Here is a 12105-nt window from a genome sequence, read left to right as displayed (position 1 = left end):
GGGAGAGTGGCAGGAAGAAGAAAATTAAAATGAAGGTCTATATAGGTCTCTAATCAGATACTGCAGAGGAAATGATGATATATACCTTCTTCCCATATAGATAAAATTCAGAAGACATTTTAAAAGTTTATTCAAATTCTATGCTGCTTAAAAGCTTATTTGTTGGGTTTCTCTCCCTAAACCCATGGATAAAAATGATAGGGATGGGACCTCATATTGCATGAACTTAATGTTATTTCCAGAGTCTGCAAAGGAACAAGTAGTGGAGGGTTTCTAGCATAAACACTAGGATGTTTCTCATTTAGCCGTTTGCTGTCTTACTCACTTGTATATGTATCCTCACTGCTTTACCACAATGCCTAGTATATAGTAATCACTTCTGGAATGTATCATCTGTTTCATCTATATAGAAATCATGACAAGATATGAGGGGTACCCAAGGAGAATTTGTGCTCCTTTTGTGTTACTGTCTGCTTTGTGCCTTTGCTATAACATGTAACTTGACTTATGACTAATCATCGACTGCCATAGAGACTAGACATTTCTTACATTAAAAATACATATCTCTGTAAACAGATAAGCTAGATATCCACACTTTAAAAATCTAGTCAAGGCTCAGCACTGCAACTGAATAGTTTTATAATTTTAGTCTAGTAAATAGACTAAAATAACTAGACTCTAGTTATTTAATCTCTCAGAGCCTCAATTTCCTCGATAGTCAGAAAGACAAAAACATGTGTTTGTCCCTCCTATTAATCTTACAGGACTGAAGGAAAAATGATGTATGTATATGATCTGTCACCAGAACATAAAAAATGTATGCACAAGTTATTATTCTACTCTAATCTATTAGCAATAATCAAATAGAACTCTAATGGATGCTGTGCAAGATCTCAAATTCATACTCATTTAATAGCTCTCATTTATATTCCACTTCATTATATTTCTATGCAGCATTAAAGTTTACAGGACAATCCTGACAACAATCTCACAGGAGTCCTGTGAGTACCCTCCTCATTATACATAAGCAGAAACTGAGCCTCTAAGAGGGCAAATGAATGGATCTCCTTGTTAAGTATCAGCTGGATTCCCAACCTGGGCCTCTTAGGTCCAGGTCTTGTCTCTTCATCCTGCATCACACTGATTCATCACCATTTTAGGACTGGACAACATCAAGATAATTCGGTACTATGTTACTAGAGATAATTATGATGTTGAGGTGACTCAATAGATTACTGGGCCTGGAGTCAGTAAGACCTGAGTTTAAAACTGGCCTCAGACACACTGGGCAAGTCACTTAACCTCTGTTTGCCTTAATCCACTGGAGAAAAATGGGAAACTACTGCGGTATCTTTGTCAAGGAAACCCCATGGACAATATTGGCATGCTATGAGTCCAAAGAGTCATAAAGAGACAGACCCGACTGAACAACAATTATGATGTTACTATACAATGGAAAAGAAGAACAGTCAAAGACTGTTTGCAACAAGTGTTTGCCTTCATAGCTGTCCGAGTTCTGCAAAGATATAACGTAGCAGCCCTCCCTGATTTCTCTTTTGATGAAGTGAAGACAGACAAAAGCAAAGAGGCAACATATATGTGACAGTATTCTACTTGATATTACCAAACTATGATATAATGGAAAAAACAACAAAGTAAAAGCATTTCATTGTCTAATCAAAGTTCTATTACTAATTTTTTCAGTGCTTGAGACAAATAATTTCACTAAATCTCTATGGTCTTTAAATCATTTTTTTAAAAAAGATAATATTTGTTCTATTTTATAAAGGTATTTAATGTAACAGATTGGGAAACACTTTGAAAACATGCCAAGTTCATGCCCAGTAGTGTACTTCATTGTGTATCTTATTTTTTAGGGTAAGAAATAACATTCGGGGGGGGGGGGGGGGGCAGTGGCGGGGAGAGCCTAGATGTTGGAGAAAATGCCAAGAAGTTGCCTGAACTCTCCCATATTTCCCTCCAAACAACTTTAACTAACATCTTAAAACAAGTTTTGGAGCTGCAGAATCCACAAAAGGACAGGTAAAACAATCTTCCAGGCCACAACAACTTAGAAGAACTACTGGAAAGGTCTGTCTCATTTGGGTAAAAGTGGGGCATAGCTCAGCCTATGCAATGTCTGGGTAAGCCAGCAGGAGGTCCCTAGCCCCAGCAAAGTTCAGCAGCTGAGGCCCCACGGCCCCAGCACAGCAGGCCAGCAGCACAGGGAGCCAGCTGTGAGGCCTCAGTGCAGCACACAAATGGGCAGGGTGGGTGGCTCTGGTGCAGGAGAACAGTCAGGCCCAGAAACTCCAGTGTAGAAGGCCAGTGGCCAGGTCCCTGATACAAGAAGCTTGGTATGGTACACCCAATGCCCCAGGAGCAAAGCTCAACTTTAAACGTCACAGAATAGGCTGGAAAATGAGCCAAAAAAAAAAAAAATCAAAGAAAGCCATGATGATGGGGAAGTTCAAAACACAAACTCAGAAGAAGGCAACAATATCAAGATACCTTCATACGAAGCCTCAAAAACAAATATGAATTGGTCTCAGGCCCAAAAAGAACTGCTCAAAAGTTCCTAAAACCCGCGCTGAGACGGGACATGTTTTGCATGGGTCCCAGGAGAGGGCTGAACCTCACACGGAGATCAGGTAGTTGGGGAGGATGGCAACAGCGTGGCTGGAAAGCAGGGACTAGTGTGAGCTCCCCTCCGAGTCCCTCCAAAAACCTATAAAAAATGGCTCTGAACCAATTCTAGAACTGCAGAACCCACAAAACAGCAGAGGGAAGCAGGGCTCAAAAAGAGTTTTAAAAATCAAATAAGAGAGGTAGAAGACATGAGAAATGGGAGTGATGCAAGAGAATCATGAAAACAGTCCACAGCTTGATTGATAAAAACAAAAAATGAAAAAAGATATACAAAAATATACCGACAAAAACACCTTAGAAAGTAGAATTGGCCAAATGGAAAAGGAGATACAAAAGCTTACTAAAGAAAATAATTACTTAAAAATATGAATTGATCAAGTGGAAACTAATCACTCCATGAGCCACCAAGAATCAAACAAAATCAAAAGAATAAAAAAAAAAAGAAAAAAATGTGAGATCTCATTAGAAAAACAACTGACCTAGAAAAAAGATACAGGAGAGATAATGTAAGAATTACTGGACTATCTGAAAGTCATGATCAAAAAAAGACCCTAGATAGCATCTTTCAAAAAATTATCAAAGGAAATACCCTCATATCCTAGAACCAGAGGGTAAAATAAAATTTGAAAGGATCCACTGATGACCTCCTGAAAGAGATCCCAAAACGAAAACTCCCAGTAATATTATAGCCAAATTCTAGAATTCTCAGGTCAAAGAGAAAATACTGTAAGTAGCCAGAAAGAAATAATTCAAATATTGAGGAGTCAAACTCAGGATTACACAGGATCTAGGAGCTTCTACTCTAAAGATCAGAGGGCTGGGAATGATTTTCTGGAGAGCAAAAAAGCTAGGATTACAACCAGGAATCACCTACCCAGCAAAACTGAGTATATAATCTTTCAGGGGGAAAAAATGGATATTCAATGAAATACAGGACTTTCATGCATTCCTGATGAAAACACCAGAGCCAATAGAAAATTCAACTTTCAAATACAAGACCCAAGAGAAGCATAAAAAAGATAAACAGTAAAGAAAAAAACAGGTTATTCAATAAAGTTAAACTGTTTACATTCCTACACAAGATGACAGTATTTGTATCTCTTAAGCACTGTACCAATATAGGGGCAAGTTAGGAGAGTATTATATATAGACAGAGGGTGCAGGTAAATTGACTTTGATGGGATGATATTAAAAAAAAAAGATGAGAAAGTGGACTGTACTGGGAAAAGACAGAAGGGAGAGGGAAAATGGGGTAAAGGATCTAACATGATGGAAATATGCAAAACCTGTTACAGTGGAGGGAAAGGAGAGAGGGGTGAGCACTGCTTGAACCTTTCATTGGATTTGGCTCAAAGAGGAATAACATATACATTTAATCGAGTACAGAAAGCTATCTTAGTAGATAAGATTTCATAAATAGTAGGAGGGAACAGGGACAAGAGGTGGGGAGGCTGATAAAAGAGGGCAGACTGAGGGAGGCGGTGATCAGAAGGAGGGATAGGTAAAAATTAGTATAAATAGGGGAAAAATAGGATGGATAGAAATACACAGTTAATAATCATAATTATGAATGTGAATGGAGTGGACTCACCTATAAAATGGAAGCAGATACCGGAGTGGATTAAAAACCAGAATCCTATTAATATGTTGTTTACAAGAAACATACCTGAAGCGCGCATGCGCACGCGCACACACACACACACACACACACAGAGTAAAGGTAAGGGGCTGGAACAGAGTGTGTTATTCAACTAAAGAAAAAAAAAGCAGGGTTAGCAATCATAACTTTAGATAAAGCAAAGGCAAAAATAGATCTAATTAAAAGAGACAAGGAAGGAAACCATGTCTTCCTAAAAAGGACCACAGACAATGAAGTATTTTCAATACTAAATATATATTCAACAAATGATACTGCATTCAAATTTTAAAGTTAAATGAGTTACAGGAGGAAACAGACAGCAAAACTATACTAGTGGGGAACCTCAACTTTCCCCTCTCAGAACTAAATAAATCTAACCACAAAATAAACAAGAAAGAACTTAAGAAGGTGAATACAATCTTAGCTAAGGTAGATATGATAGTCTCTTGGAGAAAACTGAATGGGGATAGAAAGGTATATATATTATCCTCAGTTGCACATGGCACCTACACAAAAAGTGACCATGTATTAGAACAAAAAACCTCACAATCAAATGCAGAAAGGCAGAAATATTAAATGCTTCCTTTTCAGATCATGATACAGTAAAAATTACATTTAATAAACAGCCATGGAAAAATAGATAAAAAACTAATTGGAAACTAAATAATCTAATCCTAAAGAATGTGAGTCAAAGAACAAATTATAGAAACAATAATTTCATTAAAGATAATGACAATTGAACAACATACCAAATTTTGGGGGTTCAGCCAAAGCAGTACTTAGGGGAAATTTTAAATCTCTAAACAATAAAATAGAGAAAGAACAGATCAATGAATAAGGCGTGAAACTTTCAAAAAACTAGAAAAAGAACAAATTAGCAATCCCCAATTAAGTATCAATTTAGAAATTCTGAACATCAAAGGAGAGATTAATAAAGAAGAAAACCAAATTACTAGTATCAAAAATGAAAAGGGTGAATTTACCACCAATGAAGAGAAAATTAAAAGCATTAACTAGGCAGTATTTTGCCCAATTATATGCCAATGAATCTGACTATTTAAGTGAAATGGATGAATATTTACAAAAATATAAGTTGCCCAGAATAACAGAAGAGGAAATAGAATACTTAACCCCATTTTAGAAAAAGAAATTAAACATGCCATCAATAAGCTCTATAAGAAAAAAATCCCCAAGGCCAGATGGATTCACAAGTGAATTCTACCATACGTTTAAAAAACAATTAATCCCAAGACAATACAAATGCCTTGGAAATAGGTAAAGGAGTCCTACCACTTTCCTTTTACAATACAAATATGGTACTGATATCTAAATTAAGAAGAGTAAAAACAGAAAGAAAACCATAGACCAATTTTTCTAATGAATATCAATACAAAAACTTCAAACAAAATATCAGCAAGGACATTACAGCAGTATAACGCAAGGGTCATATACTGTGACCAGGTGGGATTTATAATATGAATGCAGGGCTGGTTCAGTATTAGGAAAACTATCAGCATAACTGACAGTATGTCAGTAACAAAACCAACAGAAATCATATGATTATCTTAATAGATGCAGAAAAAGCCTTTGACAAAATACAACATCCTTTCATGTTAAAAACACTAGAGAGCATTGGAATAAATGGAGTTTCCTTAAAATGATTAGTAGCATCTATCCAAAACCATCAGCAAGCATCATTTGTAATAGGGATAAGCCGAAAGCTTTCCCAATAAGATCAAGGGTAAAGCAGTGATGCCTATTATCGCCACAATTATTCAACACTGTATTAGAAATGTTAGCTATTGATTCATTCCACCGGTCATGATTCTTCTCCACAACTTGACTAGTGTGTAAATTAATTCAATGTGAAGTTATACATGGAAGTTGTATGGGATTCCATGCCCTCTTGGGGAGGGAGGAAAATCTGGAACTCAAAATTATGTAGAACCGAGTGTTGTAAACTAAAACTAAAAATAATAATAATAATAATAAAAAATGTTAGCTATAGCAATATGAGAAGAGAAAGAAATTGAAGAAATTAGAAATAGGCAATGAGGAAACAAAACTATCACTCTCTGCAGATGATATGATGGCATACTTGGAGAATCCTAAAGGATCAACTAAAAAACTAGTTGAAATAATGAGCAACTTTAGCAAAGTCCCAGGATATAAATAAAACCAATAAATAATCAGCACTTCTATATATTATTAACAAAAGAAAGAAATTCCATTTAAAATTAACTGTAGGGGCAGCTAGGTGGTGCAGTGAGTAGAGCATCAGTCCTGGAGTCAGGGGGACCTGAGTTCAAATCCAGCCTCAGACACATGACACATGTACTAGCTGTGTGACCTTGGGCGAGTCACTTAACCCCAACTGCCCTGCCCCACCCCCAAATTAACTGTAGACAACATAAAATATTTGGGAGTCTATCTACCAAGACAAATCCCCCAGAACTATATGAACACAATTACAAAACACTTTTCATACAAATAAAATCAGATCTGAACAGAAAATATATTAATTGCTAATGGTTGGCTGAGCCAATAGAATAAAAATGACAATTCTGCTTAAATTAATTTGCTTATACAGGGACATACCAATCAAACTACCAAAAATTATTTTATAGAGCGAGAATAATAGCAAAAGTCATCTGGAAGAACAAAAAGTCAAGAATATCAAGGGAATTAGTGGAAAAAAAAATGTGAAAGAAGATGGCCTGGCCATACCGGATCTTAAACTGTATTAGGAAGCAGTAATCATCAAAACTATCTGGTATTGGTTAAGAAATAGAATGGTGGATCAGTGGAATAGATTAGGTACACAAGTAAATGATCATAGTCTGATGAAACACAAAACCCCCAGCTTTTGGGACAAGAACTCATTATTTGACAAAAATTGCTGGGAAACCTGGAAAACAGTATGACAGGAACTAAACATAGACCAACATCTTACACCACATACCAAGATAAGATCAAAATGGGTCCATGATTTAAACTACTGATTAGAGAAAAGCAAATTAAAACAACTCTGAGGTACTACCTCACATGCAGCAGATTAGTTAATGACAGAAAAGGAAAATGTTGGAGGGGATGTGGGAAAATTGGGACACTAATGTACTATTGGTGGAGTTATGAATTGATCCAACCACTCTAGAGAGAGAAATTTGGAACTATGTTCAAAGAGCTATGAAACTCTGCATACTCTTTAAGCCAGCAAATACTACTACTAAGTTTGTATTTCAAAGAGATCCAAAAAGAGGGGGAAAGACTGATTCATACAAAAATATTCATAACAGCTCTTCTTATCCACCGGTGGCAAAGGACTGGAAATTGAGGGGATGCCCATCAATTGGGGAATGGCTGAACAAGCTGTGGTATATAATCATAATGGAATACTATTGAGCTGTAAGAAATGACATGCAAGATGATTTCAGAAAAACCTGGACTTACATGAATCACTGAAGTGAGCAAAACCAGGAAAGCACTGTACATAGTAACAGCAATGATCAACTGTGAATGTCTAAGCTATTCTCAGCAATACAATGATTCCAGGCAATTCCAAAGGATTCATGATGAAAAATGCTATCCAGTTAGATTAAAGCATACTATAACAAAAAAACAAAACACAAACCAGATTAAAGCATACTATTTTTCTACTTTCTGTACTTGCTTTCATGGTCCCCCTCCCCCACTTTGGGTCTGTGTCTTCTTTCATGACATGACTAATATGGAAATGTTTTGCATGGCTTAACATGCATAACCTGTATCAAATGGCTTACTATCTCAGGGAAAGAGAAAAATTTGGGGAAAATTTTTTTAATGAACGTTAAAAATTGTCTATACATGTAATTAGGAAAAAATAAAATATAAAATATTCTTACTGGATTAAAACTACCTTGTTTTAATTTCTTACTGATTTTCAATTTCAGTAGTTCCTAACACTTGTTTCTCTGTCCGATAGTGTAGTTATGATATGTGAACACTTAAAATGCTGTAGACAAAACTATTTTTATACAAATAATTACTCACATATTTGTCTTAAGTTCAGATGTTTATTGATAGGAATTTATGAAAATAGAGCTCACATGCATACGAAGTAATCCAAGGCTGAAATGCTGTCTTTTAGGCTTCAGACCCCACAGTTAATATTTTTGCACGTACCAAGACCAGTATTTCAGGAAGAATTCCAGCCATATTTCATCTCACTCATTATTTCATGGACTTACTTGGAAGTAACTTCAACATACTCTTAGGACTTCTGACTTACTTTTTCTACCTCTCAGTTCTCCTTTATGTGGTATCTTCCCCCCATTAAAAAGGCAGAAACTTTCTTATTTCCTTGTATTCATATCCCCAGCACACTGCTAGACTCATAAGGAGCACTTAATCCAGCTACGAAGAAGGAAATTCAAATTTTGTTCTTTTTCCTTCTCTAGGCACTATTATTTTCAATGCTGAGCTTTCCTCCTATGTGACCATCTCCTCAATCTATCTTGCTACATCATCATCTATATCCCAGCCTCTAGCCATAATATACACCATGGGTATCTCTATAAGTTCTCAGTGACCCCATCAAATCCCCTGAGTTTAATTATTTTCTCTAATATCTTCTGTCTTTCATTACAGTATTACTCTCTTTCCTGAGTTCCAATCCCACATCATCAACTACCTACCAGAAATTTTTCAAACTCATCATGCTCAAATCAGAACTCATTTATTTATCCCTCCCCAAAATATACTCTTCTGTATACCTCATCTATTTTGGTCAAGGGCACCAGTCACTGAAGTTCCCAACCTGATCTCTGACTTCTCACCCTCTCTTGCACTGCACATAGCTATGGCGAGAATGGACATCTTTGCTTTACCTCTGATCTTACTAGAAAACTTCTTGGTTTTTGATAGTAAGGAAATACCCACTTGTTACTATGTTTTCTAGCATTTTTAACAGGAATGGGTAATATATCTTGTAAAACTTTTCTTCCATCTATTAATATGATTTTCTGTTGTCATTCTTTAAAATAGCATAAATTATTAGTTTCCTTATTATTAAATCACCCCTGCATTCCTGGCATTAATTACAGTGTAAAAACTTTCATTGATATGTTGTTGGAGGCTCCTTGCTAATATTTTATTTTACATTTTTGCATCAATATTTATTAAAGATATTGGTCCATAGTTGTCTTTCTCTGTTCTGATTCTATTCTCCCTGACCAAAGTGGTGTCACAGGAGTTGTGGCAGGTCTCTTTTTCCTTTTCTTTCCAACTTACATAGTTCAGAATTGGTTGTTCTTTAAGCATTTGACAGAATTCATTCATCGAACCTTGAGTAATCATTTAGGACTTCCTCAATATCTTTTTCTAAGATAGGGTTATTTGTGCTCTCTATTTCCTGTTCTGTTAATCTGGGCATTTTATACTTTTGTAAATATAAATCCATTTCATTTACATTGTCAGTTTTATTGGCATATAGTTGGGCAAAAAAGTGTCTACTAACTCATTTCTTCTTCACTGGTATAAATTTACCTTCTTCCTTTATGATACCTTTATGACAACTGACAATTTGATTTTCTTTTTTCCTTTTCTTAAAGTTAATGGCTTATCTATTTCATTGTGTTTATTTTTAAACAGCTCTTTGCTTCATTAATTCAATTTTTTTTCTTTCAATTCCGTTAATTTCTTTGACTTTTCAGGATTCCTATTTTAGTATTTAATCAGAGATTTTGAATTTTTAAAGGTTTTTTTATCTGCATGTCCAATTTGTTGATCTGCTCTTTCTCTATTTTATTAAGTATTTTAAAGATGCACATTTTACCCAAAATAGTGATTTGGCTGCATCCCCAAAACGTGGTTATCTTATCTCACTGTTGTGATCTTTAATGAAATTACTGTTTTTCTGATTTGTCCTTTGACCTACTCTTTAGGAATAAGTTATTTCGTCTCCTGTTTTTAATTTTTGCTTCTAAGGGCCTTTGCTGAATATATTTTTTCTTGTGTTAGGTCCATCAAGGATGTATTTAATATTTCTATTTTCTATATTTGTTTGCAAGTTTTTTATGCCCTAATATGTAGACAATTTTTGTGAAGATGCCATACCCTGCTAGCAAATATGTATACTTTTTATTCCTCTTCAATATTCTTCAGAAGCATATATAACTTACCTAAATTCTATTTTTCTTTTATTTTTTGTTAGATATATCTAGGTCTAAAAGTGATATATTTTTCCTTGCAATTTATTTAACTTTTCTTTAGATGTTATGCAACTTATGTTTAGCATTAACTGTTCATAGTACCTTTCAGCAAAATATACTTTCACTGTTTACTGCTTAAAGGGTTGTTGTTGCTGAGATTGTGATTGCTATTGCCTGCTCTTTTGTTTTAACTTCACCTGAAGCATAATAGATTCTGCTGCAGCCCCTTATTTTAGCTCTACATACATTGCTCTGCTTCAAGTGTATTTTTTGTAAACAACATGTTAGAGTCTGCTTTCTAATTCATTCTGCAATCTTCTATTTTTTGGGTGAGGTCTTCTCATTCACATTCAGTGATGAATTACTGTTGTTTTCAGTCATGTCCAACTCTGTGACCCCATTTGGGGTTTTCTTGGCAAAGATACTGGACTGGTTTGCCATTTCCTTCTCCAGTTCATTTTACATATGAGGAAACTGAGGCAAACAGAGTTAAGTGTCCTGTCCAGGGTCACACTGCTAGGGTCTGAGGCCAAATTTGAATTCAGGAATGAGTTCTCCTGACTTAAAACCTGGCACTTTCACTGTGCCACCTACGTGTCCCTCAGTGATGAATGCTAACTACGTATTTCCTCCATCCTATTCTCTTATACTTTTCCTTCTCTTTGTTTTCTGGCCTCTTCTTTAGGAATTTGTTTTGCTTCTGACTAGTCCCTCTCGTAATCTACTCTCTTTTATTTACCCATTTCTAGAAACATTTCAATACCTGTGTGTGTATTCTTCATTCCTTTGACCAGTGCAGATGAAAGAAATTTAAGTGTCACCCACTGTTCCCACCCTCTCCTCCAGGTTTTACAGACTTCTACTTGTGACATATTTTCCTTATTCTTCTTCTCCCTTCTCCTCCCCTCCAGTGTATTCTTCCTCCCTGCTTTCCACTTTTTCTTTAAGATCTTCAAAATATAATAGAACTAAACTCAGGGCTTCTATCTTATAAGACTTACTCTACGACCCCTGATAAGGTTCAATGGGGACAGGTGTATCATCTCTATTACAGTAGCTTTATCTGTCTTTAGTCCCTTATTTGGCTTTTTATGCTTCTCTTGACTTCTGTGTATGTATTAAAAAGTTTCTACATAGCTCTGGTCTTTTCATCAGGAATGCTTAGAAGTGGTCTTTTCATCAGGAATACTTAGAAGTCCTTATTTCATTAAAGGTCTATTTGACTGTGAGCCAAGCTATTTTATCTTCTACTGTGGGTCACGCCCCCAAATGGGGTCACACAACTGAATGTGGAGGTTATGAAAAATTTGGCAACAGTAAAAGGTTTCTAAATGTGCAACGACCAAAAATTTAAAATTAAATATATCTTGGATCTAAAAATCCAAGTTGTTTCTGGCAGTGCTTGCCTGTGCTGCACCGCGCAACTTCATTGCAGCCTTGGTTTTAAAGACGCGACATGAGCACTTTGTACTGCACATGCCGTCATGCCACACAACTCCAACAAATACTGCCAGAAACACCTCAGCTCAGACTTGATACTACTGTATGTTATGAATCACAGCATTTTTTACTGTACATACAAAGTTTTCTGCTCTTACAGTAATATAATAGTTTAATAACAAAAAATAA

At 35.7% G+C, this 12105-nt stretch overlaps 1 protein-coding gene across 3 annotated transcripts in view; it reads right to left on the bottom strand.

Annotated features, from left to right (window-relative positions):
• RALGPS2 (Ral GEF with PH domain and SH3 binding motif 2) overlaps positions 1-12105 on the bottom strand; it is a 215661-nt gene that overhangs the window by 176186 nt on the left and 27370 nt on the right. The window lies entirely within an intron of this gene.

The sequence above is a fragment of the Trichosurus vulpecula genome, chromosome 4 (assembly GCF_011100635.1).
Source record: "Trichosurus vulpecula isolate mTriVul1 chromosome 4, mTriVul1.pri, whole genome shotgun sequence".
Lineage (NCBI taxonomy): Eukaryota > Metazoa > Chordata > Mammalia > Diprotodontia > Phalangeridae > Trichosurus > Trichosurus vulpecula.
Note: the sequence above shows the minus strand (reverse complement) of the source record. Positions and strands in the feature narration are given on the sequence as shown.